General features: G+C 41.6%; 1 protein-coding gene across 1 annotated transcript in view; it reads right to left on the reverse strand.

The window, feature by feature from the left end:
• Positions 1-15290, reverse strand: part of LOC124606767 (high-affinity choline transporter 1) — a 360300-nt gene that overhangs the window by 259494 nt on the left and 85516 nt on the right. The gene's annotated exons all lie outside the window — the stretch shown is intronic.

The raw sequence follows: 15290 nt of genomic DNA on the forward strand, positions 1-15290 counted from the left end.
AAATCGTATTTGCCTTTTTTGTGATTCATCAGCCTTCTGACTTGTTTGCTGTGGTCCGCCATGAATTCCGTCCTGTACCAATCTCTTCATCTCAGAGTACTATTTTCAACCTACGTTCTTCATTATTTGCTGGATGTATTCCAGTCTCTGTTTTCTTACAGGTTTTACTCTCTACAGCTCCCTCTAGTACCGTGGAAGTCACCCCTCGTTGTCTTCACAGATGTCCTATCATCCTGTCCCCTCTTCTTTTCAGTGTTTTCCATATATTCCTTTCCTCGCCGATTCTGCGGAGAACCTCCTCACTCCTCACCTTATCAATCCACCTACTTTTCAACTTTCTTATTGCACCACATGCCAAATTCTTCGGTTCTCTTCTGTACTTATTTCCGTCATTGCTTCTTTGATGCAGAGATTGGACATGAGGGGCAAAAGACTACACCCCTGTCTTACACACTTTTTTAATCCGAGCTCTTCGTTTATGGTCTTCCACTCTAATTGTTCGCTGTTGGCTCTTGTACATGTTGTGTATTACCCTTCTTTTCCTACAGCGTACCCCTATTTTTCTCAGAGTTTCGAACATATTGAAGCATTTGACATTATCAAACGCTTTTTCAGGTCCACAAATCCTATAAACGTGTCTTGATTCTTCTTCAGTCTTCTTTCCATTATCAGTCGCAACGTCACAACTGTCTGTCTGGTGCCTTTAGCCTTTCTAAAGCCGAACTCCCTTTATAATACATACTCAGTATTCTTTCCCATTCTTCTGTGTGTTATTCTGGTCAGCAACTTGGATGCATCAGCTGTTAAGTTGGTTGTGCGGCAGTTGTCGAACTTGTCGGCTGTTGCAATCATCGAAATTGTGTGGACGAGTTTTTTTAGAAAATCAGATGGAATATCTCCAGTCTCATACATTCTGCACACCAACGTGAATATTTGTTTGATGTCACTTCCCCATTTTTTTTTAGAAGTCTGGTGGAATGTTAACTATTCCTTCAACCTTATTCGATATTAAGTCTCTCAAAGCTCTTTTAAATTCTGATTATAATACTGAATCTCCTATCTCCTCTATAATGGCCCCTGTTTCCTCTTCGATCACATCAGACAAATCTTCCGCCTCATAGTGGCCTTCAGTGTACTCTTTCACCTCTCCGCCTTGTCATCCCGCATTTGACAGTGGAATTCCCATTTAACTCTTAACGTTGTCACTCTGGCTTTTGATTTTACAAAATGTTGTTTTGAGTTTTCCGAATGCTGAGCCAGTCCTTCCGACAAACGTTTCTTTTTCGTATTCTTCATATTTTTCAAGCAGCCGTTTCGCCTTAACTTTCCTGTACTTCCTATTCATTTCATTCCTAAGTACCTGTATTTCTATATTCCTGAATTTCATACTTCTATACGTCCCTCTTTTATAGGTAAACTGAAGTATTGCTTCTGTTACCCATGGTTTCTTCGTATTACGTACTTTGTACCTAAGTTCTTCTTTCCGCCATCTGTGATTGCCCTTTTTTGAAATGTCCATTCCTCTTCAACTGAATCCCTAATGAGCTATTTCTTACGGCAGTATCTATAGCCTCACAGAACTTCAAGCGTATTTGTTCATTCCTTGTACTTCCGCATTCGACTTCATTGAACACTGATTTTTTCTGAACAGTCAGTTCAACTTCAGCTTAGTTTTCATCACTACTCAGTTTGGGTACTAGTCTATATCTTCTTCTGGGTACGCCTTACAATCCAGTATCTGATCTCGAAATCACTGCCTGGTCTTGATGTAATCTAACTGAAAACTGCCCTTATCGTCCGGCCTTTTCGAAGTATACCTTCTCCTCTTTCAGTCCTTGAATAGAGTATTCGCTATTACTATCTGAAATTTATTGTAGCATCCAATTAGTTTTTCTCCTCTCTTATTTTTACTACAAAGAATACATTTTCTCGTAACCCTTTCTTCTACATCTTCCCCCACAACCGCCTTAAAACCTCCTACGACTATTAGATTTTCATGTCCCTTTACATACCGTACTGAATTACTCTTTCAATATCGTCATACACTATCTCTACCTCTTGATCTTCTGCTTGTGGCGTCGGCATGTACACCTGGTCTGTCGTTGTCAGTGTTGTTTTACTGCCTATTCTGATAAGAACATCACTATCACTGAACAGTTCACAGTAGCCGGCCGCTGTGTCCGAGCGGTTCTAGGCGCTTCAGTCCGGAACCGCGCAGCTGCCTCGGTCGCAAGTTCGAATCCTGCCTCGCGCATGGGTGTGTGTGATGTCCTTAGGTTAGTTAGGTTTAAGTAGTTCTAAGTCTAGGGGACTGATGACCTTAAATGTTAAGTCCCACAGTGCTTAGAGCCATTTGAACCATCTGAACCAGTTCACAGTAACTTATTCTCTGTCCCGCTTCCTACTCATAACGAAACCTACTCTCGTTATACCATTTTCTGCTGCTGTTGATATTACTAGATATTTAACTGACCCGAAACTGGGTCTTCTTTTGCATTTCACTTCACTGACGCCCATTATATCTAGATTGAGCCTTAGAATTTCTATTTTCAGATTTGATAGCTTCCCTGCCACGTTCAAACTTCTGATATTCCATGCCACGACTCGTAGAGCGTCAGCCTTTCGTTGGTTACTCAGTCATTTTCAAATGGTCACCTCTCCTTGACAGTCCCCTCCCAGAGATACGAATGGGGTGGTAGTCCGAATTGTTTTGCAAACGGAAAGATTACAGGCTACACATCCTGTGGATGCAAATTATATGACTACTGCATCCTCATTGCTGATTCTTCCCCTTTCAGGGACAGTTTCCCATCCCGAAGGAAATAGATTGCCTTGAACTTTCTGTCCGCTCCTCCGCCCTCTTTGAAAAGGCCGTTTTCTGACTGAGGGTGACTTCTTATGCAGCAAGTCTTCGGCCGCCATTGCTGATGATTTTTATTCTATATTTAGTCATGACGGTCTTTGAACCCAGGACCGAGGACTTTTCAGTTACTAATTAAAGACACTATCCCTATACCACAGGTGCTGTCTTCACCTTGTGTTGAATTCCGATGGAGACACTGTGAATGAGGTGACTGTCTGTAGAAAAATGGCAGCCCATTCTTCATCCAGTGTCAAATCCAGGGAAGGTAATGATGTTGGAAGCTGAGGTTTCGAGAGAAGTCTATGTTCTAACTCATCCCAAAGGTATTTCCTCTGGGTTCATGTCGGGAGTCTGAGCAGGCCAGGCCGCTTCAGCAAGGTTATTGTACACGAAACATCGCCTCACAGGTGCTACTTTATGACAGGGTGCCTTGTCATGCTGGTACAATCTATGTCTACATGACTACACCTGCACGACTATTCTGCAGTTCACACTTCAGTGCATGTTAGAGGATTCATCGAGCCACTTCCACACTCTTTTTCTACCGTTCCACTCTCTAACAGCGCACGTGAAAAACGAAGATTAAATCTTTCAGTGTGAGCTCCGATTTCTCTTGTCTTATTATAGTGCTCGATTCTCCCTATGTAGATGGGTGTCAACAAAATACTTTCGCATTCGGAGCAGAACGTTGGAGATTGAAATTTCGTGAAACGAGTCTGTCGCAAAGAAAGACGCATTTTCTTTAATGATCGCCACCCCATTATGCGTATCATATTCGTGGCACTCTCTCCACTATTCCGCGATAATACAAAACAAGCTGTTCTTCTTTGAACTTTTTCGATGTCGTCCGTCAATTCAATCTGGTAAGGAACCCACACTGCACAGTAGTACTCTAGCAAAGGTCGAACAAGCGTAGTGTAGCTAGTCTCTTTAGGAGACCTCTAGCATCCTGTAAATGTTCTGACAATAAAACATAGTCTCTGATTTCCCATCCCCACAACATTGTCCATGAAATCGTTTCAGTTTAAGTTGTTCGTAATCGTAATTCCTAAGATTTTAGTTGAGCTGATAGGCTTTAGATTTGTGTGATTTATTGTGTAATCGAAATTTAATGCATTCATTTTAGTCCTCATGTGGATGACCTCACACTTTTCATTATTTATGGTCAGCTGCCACTTTTTCCAACACACAGATATCCTGTCTAAATCATTTTTAAATTGATTTTGATCTTCTTATGACTGTACTACACGGTAAATGACAGTATCATCTACAAAAAATCTAAGACGGCTGCTCAGATCGTGTCCCTAAATCGTTTACGTGGACTAGGAACAGCAGAGGACCTATAAAAATCCCCGGGGGAAAGCCAGCTATCACTTCAGTTTCACTCAATGTCTTCCCAGCTGTTATAAATTTTGTAAGCCCTCGTCGCCACTTTTGTAAAGTCTCGTCGCCAGTTTTGTAAAGGCCTCGTCGTTATTGCTGTGGGGTCGAGTTGCCACTGTTACATTACGACGAGTTTGTGAGTTCGTGAAACGGCTTACGCTGCAGTATACCGCTAAGACAATTTCCCCCTGCCACTATTACACAGCTATGCCCCAGGGTCAGGTAAAAGGATAGGAGAACGAAGGGTCTACATCACTGCAACAAATTAGTAACAAAGTCTCACAAATGAGTTCCAAAGTTTACTTACGTTTATGACTTGTTGAATTATGAAGTCTACAACACTGCTTGCAATATAACACAAAAATGCCCTCAATGGCTAACTGCAAATAATAGTAGGTAAATTTCACAGTACATAGCAAATGCAGTTTTACAACTGTCTCTTCACTTCTGAGAGTTCACTAAACGACGTTCCCTGTCTAAGTCAGCCCTGGACAATGATCTACAACCAAGTGGGCGAGAGCTGTTCTTCTATCTTCCGTTCTGCCCGTTGTCGTCCGGTCATTGACGGACTCTGCTCTGTTGGCAATTGGCCGAGGCGAAGTCGACACCTTCATCCTGAGCGGTGCCCGTGGCGCTGGTGGAACTCGAGCAAATGGCGAGTCTCTATGGCACTGCCACCAACTCGCATCTTTGAGCTTGTGGTGCTTTTGCCCTGGCTATGTATTGTGCGGACGACACAGCAATAACTAACTGTGATCTTTCCTGTATTTAATCACGAATCCAGCCGCACATCTGAGACGATACTCCACAGCACGCAATTTGATTGTTAGCAATTTGTAAAGCATACGTTGACTCAACAATACTTTTTACGCTTGTTTGTTTTTGAAATTGCGCCAGTGCAGTAGTCGTTATAGAGGACTACGTAAATATGATCAGCCCTGAGTAATTGGTCGGAGGAATTGTTGACATAGTAGGAAGGTCAGTAAACAGCAATTTTTTAGTAGGGGATGTTCTCAGGATTCGAGCAATCACAAAAGTTAATGAAGTGAATACAACCGATCATCAAATAATACTAATATGAAACCATCTAAAATTGACAAGGAAAGGAATAATTACAACTCAGTGAGGAAGCGGGCAGCTCACCAGCGCGATAATGAAATACTAATGAAGACTTTGAATAATTGAATAGCATGAGACAATAGCCTACATCGCCGGCTCCATAGCTCCATGTTTCACAGTAGAAAGTTGTCATTGAAACGTAAAAGGGCTTTCTGCATTTGATACACATAATTCGTATCTCGTTGTTTTATACAAGGCTGAAGATGCGCTATAGTATTACATTTTTATGTTCCAATCATCGTTGGTCCACGATCCATGGTCATGTTTCTGTTTTTGGTGATTCTCATACTTTTGTTGATGCTCAGTTCTTTTCTTATAGCTTTCGAATGAGATCGAAAAGATTGGCTGATTGAAACAGTAGCTGAATTTTACGTCAATGCTTAACGGATCATGACAACACTATTAAACAGGAAACAGTTCTGTGATGTTATACAATATCTCAATATCTTACACGCAACGTCGGGAAAGTATATCCTAATTCATATAACAGACTGATTGAGTTCAACCGTTTCTTGCGTCACGTTAACTTTCAGGCCGACCACTGCATATTGTTTTTCTATCCTCGTGTATGTTATCCTGGTGAATCTTGTATAACGTCAACACTTTACACACAGGTAACCTTCGTAAGCCAATATACGGCAATTATTTGATTTATTTCCAACAACAAATCATGTTCCTATAACCAGCTCCTGTTGAAGTGAGAGATATGCCCCGTTTTGCATCACACATTCGTGAACGATTGGACAGTCTAAAATACGTTTCATACTCCTTAGCTACCATCACCCTTCCTTCCCAAAAGACGACAGTCATAAAGTATAATGTGCATTTGTAATCAGTGTTATCACCCAACGAGCGTCCTGTGTTCTGAAACATGCAAAGCAAAAAGGGAACTCAAAACTTGTTATGAACACAGCAGTGCTCTTTCAACTACTTTCAGTTCAGTGATCAGCCAGCCACGTGGATACGATATTTAATTTTTATTCTTGAGTTATTTTTAATGACTCTAGTAATTTTAACCATATTTGACAGAGCAGACTTCAGTTTTGGTGCTAAAGACCTAGGTGGCATGTGCCGAAACAATTCTGTCACTACGGTAATAGCTCTTTGTCGCCGATGGTGTTAGTGGGATGCATTAGACCTATTTCGTCGCCTCTCTCCGACCTGAGAATTGACTAATAAGCCCAGTTATTGCCGGATCTACCGCTTAAAGCAGAAACCCGAAAACTAGGCAAGCTGGCAAGTTTTCATTACATGGTACCTTTCCAGAGTTGAAAGGAACTTTTCGTGTCATGAAGGAACAAATATCGGGACTGCATGACGACCGTTGCTTGTACCGCTGGATCTGACAACCAGCTGCTGACAGCCAAGCCACTTCTAAGACGTTGGTGTTCCCGTTGTTTTCGTAACCATCTGAACCTGAAAAATCATGCCTTAAATATTTCATAACTTCATTTTTTATGACTAAAGGTCGAGATCAGCTGCATAAGATTTGTCTTTGAAATCTTTTGAAGCCATTCCAGTATTGGGTCACATGTCCAGCATCGTTGGCATACTATTGATAAGAAGTCAAGATGTTAAAATAGTTACATATCTAAGTAACTTATATATATATATATATATATACATTTGACCGTTCTGACTTGTCTCCCGTAGTGTTCCACTGTGTGTGTGTGTGTGTGTGTGTGTGTGTGTGTGTGTGCGTGTGTGCGTGTCTATCTGTCTTCTGTAGTGTTCTGCTAAAGATGGGTGTGACCCGACATTGGCCAAGCAAAACAAAATTTTAAAAATAAATCTGATTCAGTGTCGACTTTCTGTCATCAAAAATGAAGTTCCAAGCTTCGTGCTCGTTGCAAAGCACCTTATAAACAAAGTCTTAAACATTTGTAACGTATCCAGTGGCTCAGATACCGAAACTATTTATTTGCTCCCACAATCGGCAGCTGGACATACACACAGCAGCCAGCAAGCCCACTGAATCTACCCGTAGCTGAAGACTGGCCCTCCTCCGCCTCGTCACGTCATGTCACGTTATCCCGTGGTCTCCGAAGCGGAATGAAGCAGTCTGCACGGCGACAACAAGCTAGTGTCGAATTAAGTTTACGAAAAACGTCATTTTTAGTTTGTCGTTAAACTATAGATGTGAAGTGCCCCAACGTCGACGAAAAATTTTATGGAATTTATTGCGAACAACATTCGCTAGAAATTTAAAGATAACTGATACTATTTCAATATAATTTTCTCAAGGATTCCTTTTTCCAGTTGTGTCACAATTCCTGCCGGGGTGCGATACGCCCTGGCTGCAGTGCGTACTGCGTGCTTGGACTATGTCTGGTACTTGACTCTCGCTGGATTTCTCATATCAGTACGGCTGACTTGTACTCTTTTCGGCATAATAATAAACCTGATGCAAACATTACAACATGTATTCTTCCATGTTTGCTTGAATCTCATTGGATATAGATATAGTTTCATGTGGAGCGGAAGCCAAGCAGTGTCCAGTACAGTCAAGTACGATCATAAAGGATACGTTTTGTACTTCGTTACATGCACATAGACTGAGCGATAATGGGTGACAACTTTAGCGGCGCATTAACTTGGACAGCCCTGGCCTGCCACCTGCAGTTGCAGTTAAGACGTAAAAAGATCCGAGCAAAGAAAATGTAGCTTCGAATGTTGTCTAATTTTTCAAGCGAATGAAATAATATTCGGCAAAACCCCAGCACTACCAGACGATTCTCAGGACGCCAGACGAAAAGCATAAAATTCTCTTGTTCTCACCTACCACAGTGTTTCAATTACAAACAAGAGTGATGAAAATTCGTAACTTAAACACAGGGTAAGTTTTCTGAGGGATCCATATGTGATGCAAAAGCATGCTGCAGGGATTTCACAGAATTTTTTAATGCTGAAGCCACTGACGATATTAATTACAGTCAGTCGTCTGGTAATCTTTTAGTTCCTTCGTTATCCGAATCCGAGAAATACATTTCAGTTCTGGAACTGCCATCTGCTGCGTTGGTAACGAATCAATCAACAACAGAATCCACATAGCACACAGGCACCGCATTTTCTCCTCTTCTTCTATGACGTGCCGTTCTACACTCCTGGAAATTGAAATAAGAACACCGTGAATTCATTGTCCCAGGAAGGGGAAACTTTATTGACACATTCCTGGGGTCAGATACATCACATGATCACACTGACAGAACCACAGGCACACAGACACAGGCAACAGAGCATGCACAATGTCGGCACTAGTACAGTGTATATCCACCTTTCGCAGCAATGCAGGCTGCTATTCTCCCATGGAGACGATCGTAGAGATGATGGATGTAGTCCTGTGGAACGGCTTGCCATGCCATTTCCACCTGGCGCCTCAGTTGGACCAGCGTTCGTGCTGGACGTGCAGACCGCGTGAGGCGACGCTTCATCCAGTCCCAAACATGCTCAATGGGGGACAGATCCGGAGATCTTGCTGGCCAGGGTAGTTGACTTACACCTTCTAGAGCACGTTGCGTGGCACGGGATACATGCGGACGTGCATTGTCCTGTTGGAACAGCAAGTTCCCTTGCCGGTCTAGGAATGGTAGAACGATGGGTTCGATGACGGTTTGGATGTACCGTGCACTATTCAGTGTCCCCTCGACGATCACCAGTGGTGTACGGCCAGTGTAGTAGATCGCTCCCCACACCATGATGCCGGGTGTTGGCCCTGTGTGCCTCGGTCGTATGCAGTCCTGATTGTGGCGCTCACCTGCAGGGCGCCAAACACGCATACGACCATCATTGGCACCAAGGCAGAAGCGACTCTCATCGCTGAAGACGACACGTCTCCATTCGTCCCTCCATTCACGCTTGTCGTGACACCACTGGAGGCGGGCTGCACAATGTTGGGGCGTGAGTGGAAGACGGCCTAACGGTGTGCGGGACCGTAGCCCAGTTTCATGGAGACGGTTGCGAATGGTCCTCGCCGATACCCCAGGAGCAACAGTGTCCCTAATTTGCTGGGAAGTGGCGGTGCGGTCCCCTACGGCACTGCGTAGGATCCTACGGTCTTGGCGTGCATCCGTGCGTCGCTGCGGTCCGGTCCCAGGTCGACGGGCACGTGCACCTTCCGCCGACCACTGGCGACAACATCGATGTACTGTGGAGACCTCACGCCCCACGTGTTGAGCAATTCGGCGGTACGTCCACCCGGCCTCCCGCATGCCCACTATACGCCCTCGCTCAAAGTCCGTCAACTGCACATACGGTTCACGTCCACGCTGTCGCGGCATGCTACCAGTGTTAAAGACTGCGATGGAGCTCCGTATGCCACGGCAAACTGGCTGACACTGACGGCGGCGGTGCACAAATGCTGCGCAGCTAGCGCCATTCGACGGCCAACACCGCGGTTCCTGGTGTGTCCGCTATGCCGTGCGTGTGATCATTGCTTGTACAGCCCTCTCGCAGTGTCCGGAGCAAGTATGGTGGGTCTGACACACCGGTGTCAATGTGTTCTTTTTTCCATTTCCAGGAGTGTATATTCCGCCAGCGTTGGCAGTGACATGTGAAAAAGCTGTGTGCATTAGTTCCAGTACCCCGGCAGCTTAACAGTCGTGTTATTTCTCGCAAAAAAGATCCCTTTACTTGGCTCCAGATCAGTTCTGTTGGGTTCATATTGTAGTGGCACAGTGACCAACGTAAAAATGCAGCATTTTTATGGTGTGCTCAATGCTATGAAAAAAAATGCCTCTCATGTTTCTACGACATTTATCACTCTGGTTCGTGTGAGACTATACCTGTAGTATAAAATGATGGACATAGTCTAAATAAAGAGTATTTGGTTTTTCATTTTTGTCCTAAGAACAAGTTGTTATGTTTTCTTAATTTAAGCAACCTTTATTTAAAAAATTTCATAAAATATCGATGATTAAGAATTTATATTTGAAATGAAAACTGGAATTTCGCGTGAACATGTAATTACAAACAACAAGACGTGCATTAGTCACAAAAATGACGATGAATTATACAATTAACGACATGTAGGTATTACAAATCGAGCGGAAATAAATAATGACTAAGGCGAGACTTGAACCAGTGATCCATAAACGGTACCATTTTATGTATCTACTATGTTACCAAATGCCCTACACATCCAGTGTGCATTTGTATTTCAACTGTATCACATATAGTCCCTCTCAAAACGTCAAAGCCGATTTTTTCTGTAAATTTATGAAAAACATTAAGAACAACCTATTTCTCGGCACTTTTCAACTGTGTTCCACACGCGTGTTTCACTACGGAGGAGGAAGCAGCATCAGCCATTTTCACGCTGTGTAGTATCAGCGTGACAATCGGAGCACAACAATACAGACTGTGATTGTGATTTAAATACAAAGCACATAGCTAGAGTGTGATTAAGAAAAACGCTGGTTGCTGTTAATACAGTAGAATATCTTAAAGTTTCAGTTAACGTAACTAAGTAATAAGATATCTAATACATAAGTAGGACCTACTTCCAAGAGCATAACAACAACAGCGTACATGTGCTGCGGCTCCTGACAAATCATCGCGTTTACTTATGTTTACATCAGGTTTATTCTTATGATAAACAGAGTATAGGACTAACAGGGAGGTGCTACAGAGTAACTCATCCGATTTTTTTTTATGTTAAACATAGTCGGTCGTTGACTCATTGTCAAAGATATTTGGGCGTGCTCGACGCCGTGCTACCTTGCCGTCTTGCTAGGACACCACGGAGTTGCGACTCTGCAAAACAGGGGAGCAAGCACGTCATGCCAAAGAAGCTTAGGTCCCGCCTGCGGGCAGTGCTCTATGTGGTGCTGGACGAGTAACTGGTGTTTGGTGAAAGATCCTGTGGGCGTTGTGCAGTGGCGCCCTTGCAGTTGGGTGCGTAGTGTCCTTTCTTTCTGACGTCGTGGAACTTTTTTTTTTTTTTTTTTGGTCATCAGTCTACTGACTAGTTTGATGCGGCCCGCCACGAATTCCTTTCCAGTGCTAACATCTTCATCACAGAGTAGCACTTGCAACCTACGTCCTCAATTATTTCCTTGACGTATTCCAATCTCTGTCTTCCTCTACATTTTTTGCCCTCTACAGCTCCCTCTAGTACCATGGAACTAGCAGTGGAGAAACCATGGCAGCCTTAGTGAATGGTTACCGGATAAGGTCTTTCAATAGTGGTGCTGCACATCAGCGACCAGAAACACCTGACAGAGTTGTCAGCCACTTCCCACATTAGTCGCCTACTGTTGATTCTGATGGAGAACAAAGGTTCAAAATGGCTCTGAGCACTATGGGACTTAACATCTGAGGTCATCAGTCCCCTATAACTTAGAACTACTTAAACCTAACTAACCTAAGGACATCACACATATCCATGCCCGAGGCAGGATTCGAACCTGCAACCGTAGCGGTCACACGGTTCCAGACTGAAGTGCCTAGAATCACTCGGTCACACCGACCGGCCGGAGAACAAAGGAACACTTCCGTGAATGGCCAGCGTCACATATGGTTGCTAATAGTTTCTTCACTGGAATTAGGATAAGAGGCTCATTTGTACTCTGAACGTTCGGGTGTGTGTCTGGGCTTTGAAGTTGCTGAATTCAAATGGGGAGTAAGGCGTTTATTGGTTTAAGAATTGTTGATTAATGAACATAAGTTAAATAATATACATTTTATTACGTTTTTGCTGACGCAATACCTTCTAAATGGTCTTATTGTGGGGTCCATTTACTTCAGTGCTGTAAACCTTCCGACTTTTTTTTTTAATTTAAAGGATAATGATGCTTGAACCGAGTTATGAAAGATTACAGCTAGTTCTCTGTCAGGTGGTCATCCTGAGCCGAAATTGAGTTTACACAAGTTGCAAGAATTAAATTCTACCTTATCACAAAGTGTATTTTCTGTTAAAAATTTTCTTTGGCATTCCTGGCCGTAGCCCTTATGGTGAATACTGAGTTTTGCTACTGGTTTTAAACGCATCGAATCCAAGATTGACAGCATACGTTTCAAGCACGTTTCCTTTATGTTAAAGTATTATTTGCTAGTGTACGTTCTGTAATGTTTTAATATTGTATTTGTGTTTTTTAGATTTTGCCTGTATCCGACAAGTATTAATGTATTCTGTGAAAGCAATTATCAGCAAGGTACAGGCTGTTTGTTTGTAGGCTACACCATTCATTGTGTGCCACCACCACTATCACTTGAATTTTTTTTTAGTTATTCAACTTTTTATTTGTTGGTAATTTACTGTTGAATAAATGTATATAATTTATGTGGGATTGTGCCAACAGTCCCTCCGTGACAGAATTGATCGTGCTTAAATTCTTGTCCAGGATTACTCAAAAATTACGAAGGCTTTTCAAATAAAACAAGTGTTATTATCATTATACATCCTTATTCTTTTATGCCTATATATATGCAGCCCTCAGCCACTAGAGAGCTCAGAATTGTAGCGTGTGTAACGTAAGTATGTCGGTGCTTCAGAAACAACGTGACGTAACAGAGATTCGAATTCGAAGAGTCTGTCAACATGTGGAGCACCGTCTCTTTCAGGTTGACAACGTCAGATCATATAACGAGCCCTGAGACATCTGCAACAACCCGATGCCATGGGTTCACTGTCATCAGTCATCCTCCATACAGTCCCAACTTAGTACCATCCGATTTTTACCTGTTTCCAAACTTTAAAGAACATCTTCAAGGACTTCACTTCGATTACGCCCGCATCTCGTGGTCGTGCGGTAGCGTTCTCGCTTCCCACGCCCGGGTTCCCGGGTTCGATTCCCGGCGGGGTCAGGGATTTTCTCTGCCTCGTGATGGCTGGGTGTTGTGTGATGTCCTTCGGTTAGTTAGGTTTAAGTAGTTCTAGGTTCTAGGGGACTGATGACCATAGATGTTAAGTCCCATAGTGCTCAGAGCCATTTGAACCAACTTCGATTACGGTGAGACGATGCAATCAGAAGTGAGGTTCTTGCTCCATCAACAGAGTCAAACATTCTGCAGTGGCGGTACCACTGAACTGCTCTCTCGTTGGGAGAAATGTATTCATCACCAGGGTAGCTATGTTGAGAAATAAACATGAAGACATGAAGAATAAAGTTTTGCAATGTTAATAATGTTCCTTTTATTTAAAAATCTTTGTGCACTTTAACATAAGAAATTCGGGGGCATTACTTTTCAGCATGCAATCACATTTGCAGTGTTTCACAGTATCCATTGTTTGCATAACAACAGTCAGCCCAACGTTTGTGTTGTTCCCCGCACTCTTAACTTGTAATACACTTGTAACTGCTCTTTTTGCTCTTTTGTGATACCCCTTTTTTCTAAATTAATTGGACAATCGACCGCTCCACAGATGGGATGAAGCAAATCCTGTAAAAATAATCTGTGAAACAAATGACTGTAGCTTCTTTAGCGAGGGATCTTGTCTCTCTCTCTCTTTTTTTTTTTTTTTAACTTAGCCTCCGGCACAGACGCATGCTGCGAAAGGAGCGTGTTTGTATCTTTTATGATAATATATGCGTTAAACGTCGAAATGTTTTTATTTGAAAATGGTTATTACATCTACCTTGTTCTAACCAATATTTTTTTATTACAGAATGTCAGACGAGACTACCAGGAAGTCTTCGTAAGGTGATAGTAGTATGTTTAAGAGAGTTCTAGCTCAAAGAGCATTGCCAAGTTAAATTTCCAGGATACCGACCAAGAATCCAATTTCTCAGTCCAGTCCCCCCCTCCCCCCCCCCCCCCCCACCAAAAAAATCTCATTTTGGAAAGTATTTCAAAAGGAACTGAAAACAAGAAGTTAAAAGATATTTAAATAATTCTAACTTTTCGTTCATTGAATTAATATTAAATTTTCAGTAAGCATTCTATTTTGGGAATCATAAGCTACATATTTTAGCATACATAATAACATATGCAATAGTATCATTTGTTATATTCTCGTTAAAGAATACTCATAACTTCATTGTTGTTTTTTGAATAGTTAAAACATTCATTCTTCTAATCAAATTAATTACGGCAATTGGATAATTTTGAATAAAATTGTAAAGACTTACATTTACATCATTATTTAATTGAGCTATTCTCAGAAAATCTCTGAAAGAATCATAAGTTTTTAAGAAGTTCTTGAGAAAAAAACTTCATTTCTTCCATTTTTCACATAGATATTTTGTAATACGATCGAATAAAAAATAATCAAGTAAGTGATTATTCTTTCGATTACTTTCGAAAATAAGAAAAGTAAAGTAAGGTATAAGGGACATTCAAAAAGAAATGAGCTGGAGACGTAATTACAGAAACCAGTATCTGTATGTTAGAAGTATTGACCCTGGCTGTTGAGACACTTGTCCCACTGTGACACAGGGTGGTGAATGGCTGTCTCATAAAATTCCCAGGGCTGCGATGTTAGTCAATCCCCCCCTTCAGCTGGACAGTCTTCAGTTTTTCTGCTTTAGCAATCGATCAAAATTTTTTTAAAGTGTTACATTTTAGTTCTGTCTTCTATATTTCCTTAATATATCTTTCCTATTTTAATAATTAATAAATTCAAACAGATCTTCTCTAGCCACATTTGAGTACCATTTTCCTTTGACTAATTTTCTAAATCTTTTGAACTCAATCCATACTTTCCTTTTCAATAATTTTCGAAGTGTTTAAAGAGTTCAGCTTTTCTCAACATTTTTTCCATTGTATTTATAGATGAGGAAGCTATATTTTTTATTAAAACTTTTACTGATATAATGTACCTTTGAGAGTTTAGATTTTGAGGGTCTGATTTATAAAGAATAAAATTTATTAGATGTGAAAATTTTAAATTAGAAAATGAGAATTTGGTTTTATCGATATGGACAAATGAGATTTTTTTACTCTTATTTATAAAGAATAAAATTTATTAGATTTGAAATCTTTTAAA

This window comes from Schistocerca americana, chromosome 1 (genome assembly GCF_021461395.2).
Source record: "Schistocerca americana isolate TAMUIC-IGC-003095 chromosome 1, iqSchAmer2.1, whole genome shotgun sequence".
NCBI classification, from domain to species: Eukaryota; Metazoa; Arthropoda; class Insecta; order Orthoptera; family Acrididae; genus Schistocerca; species Schistocerca americana.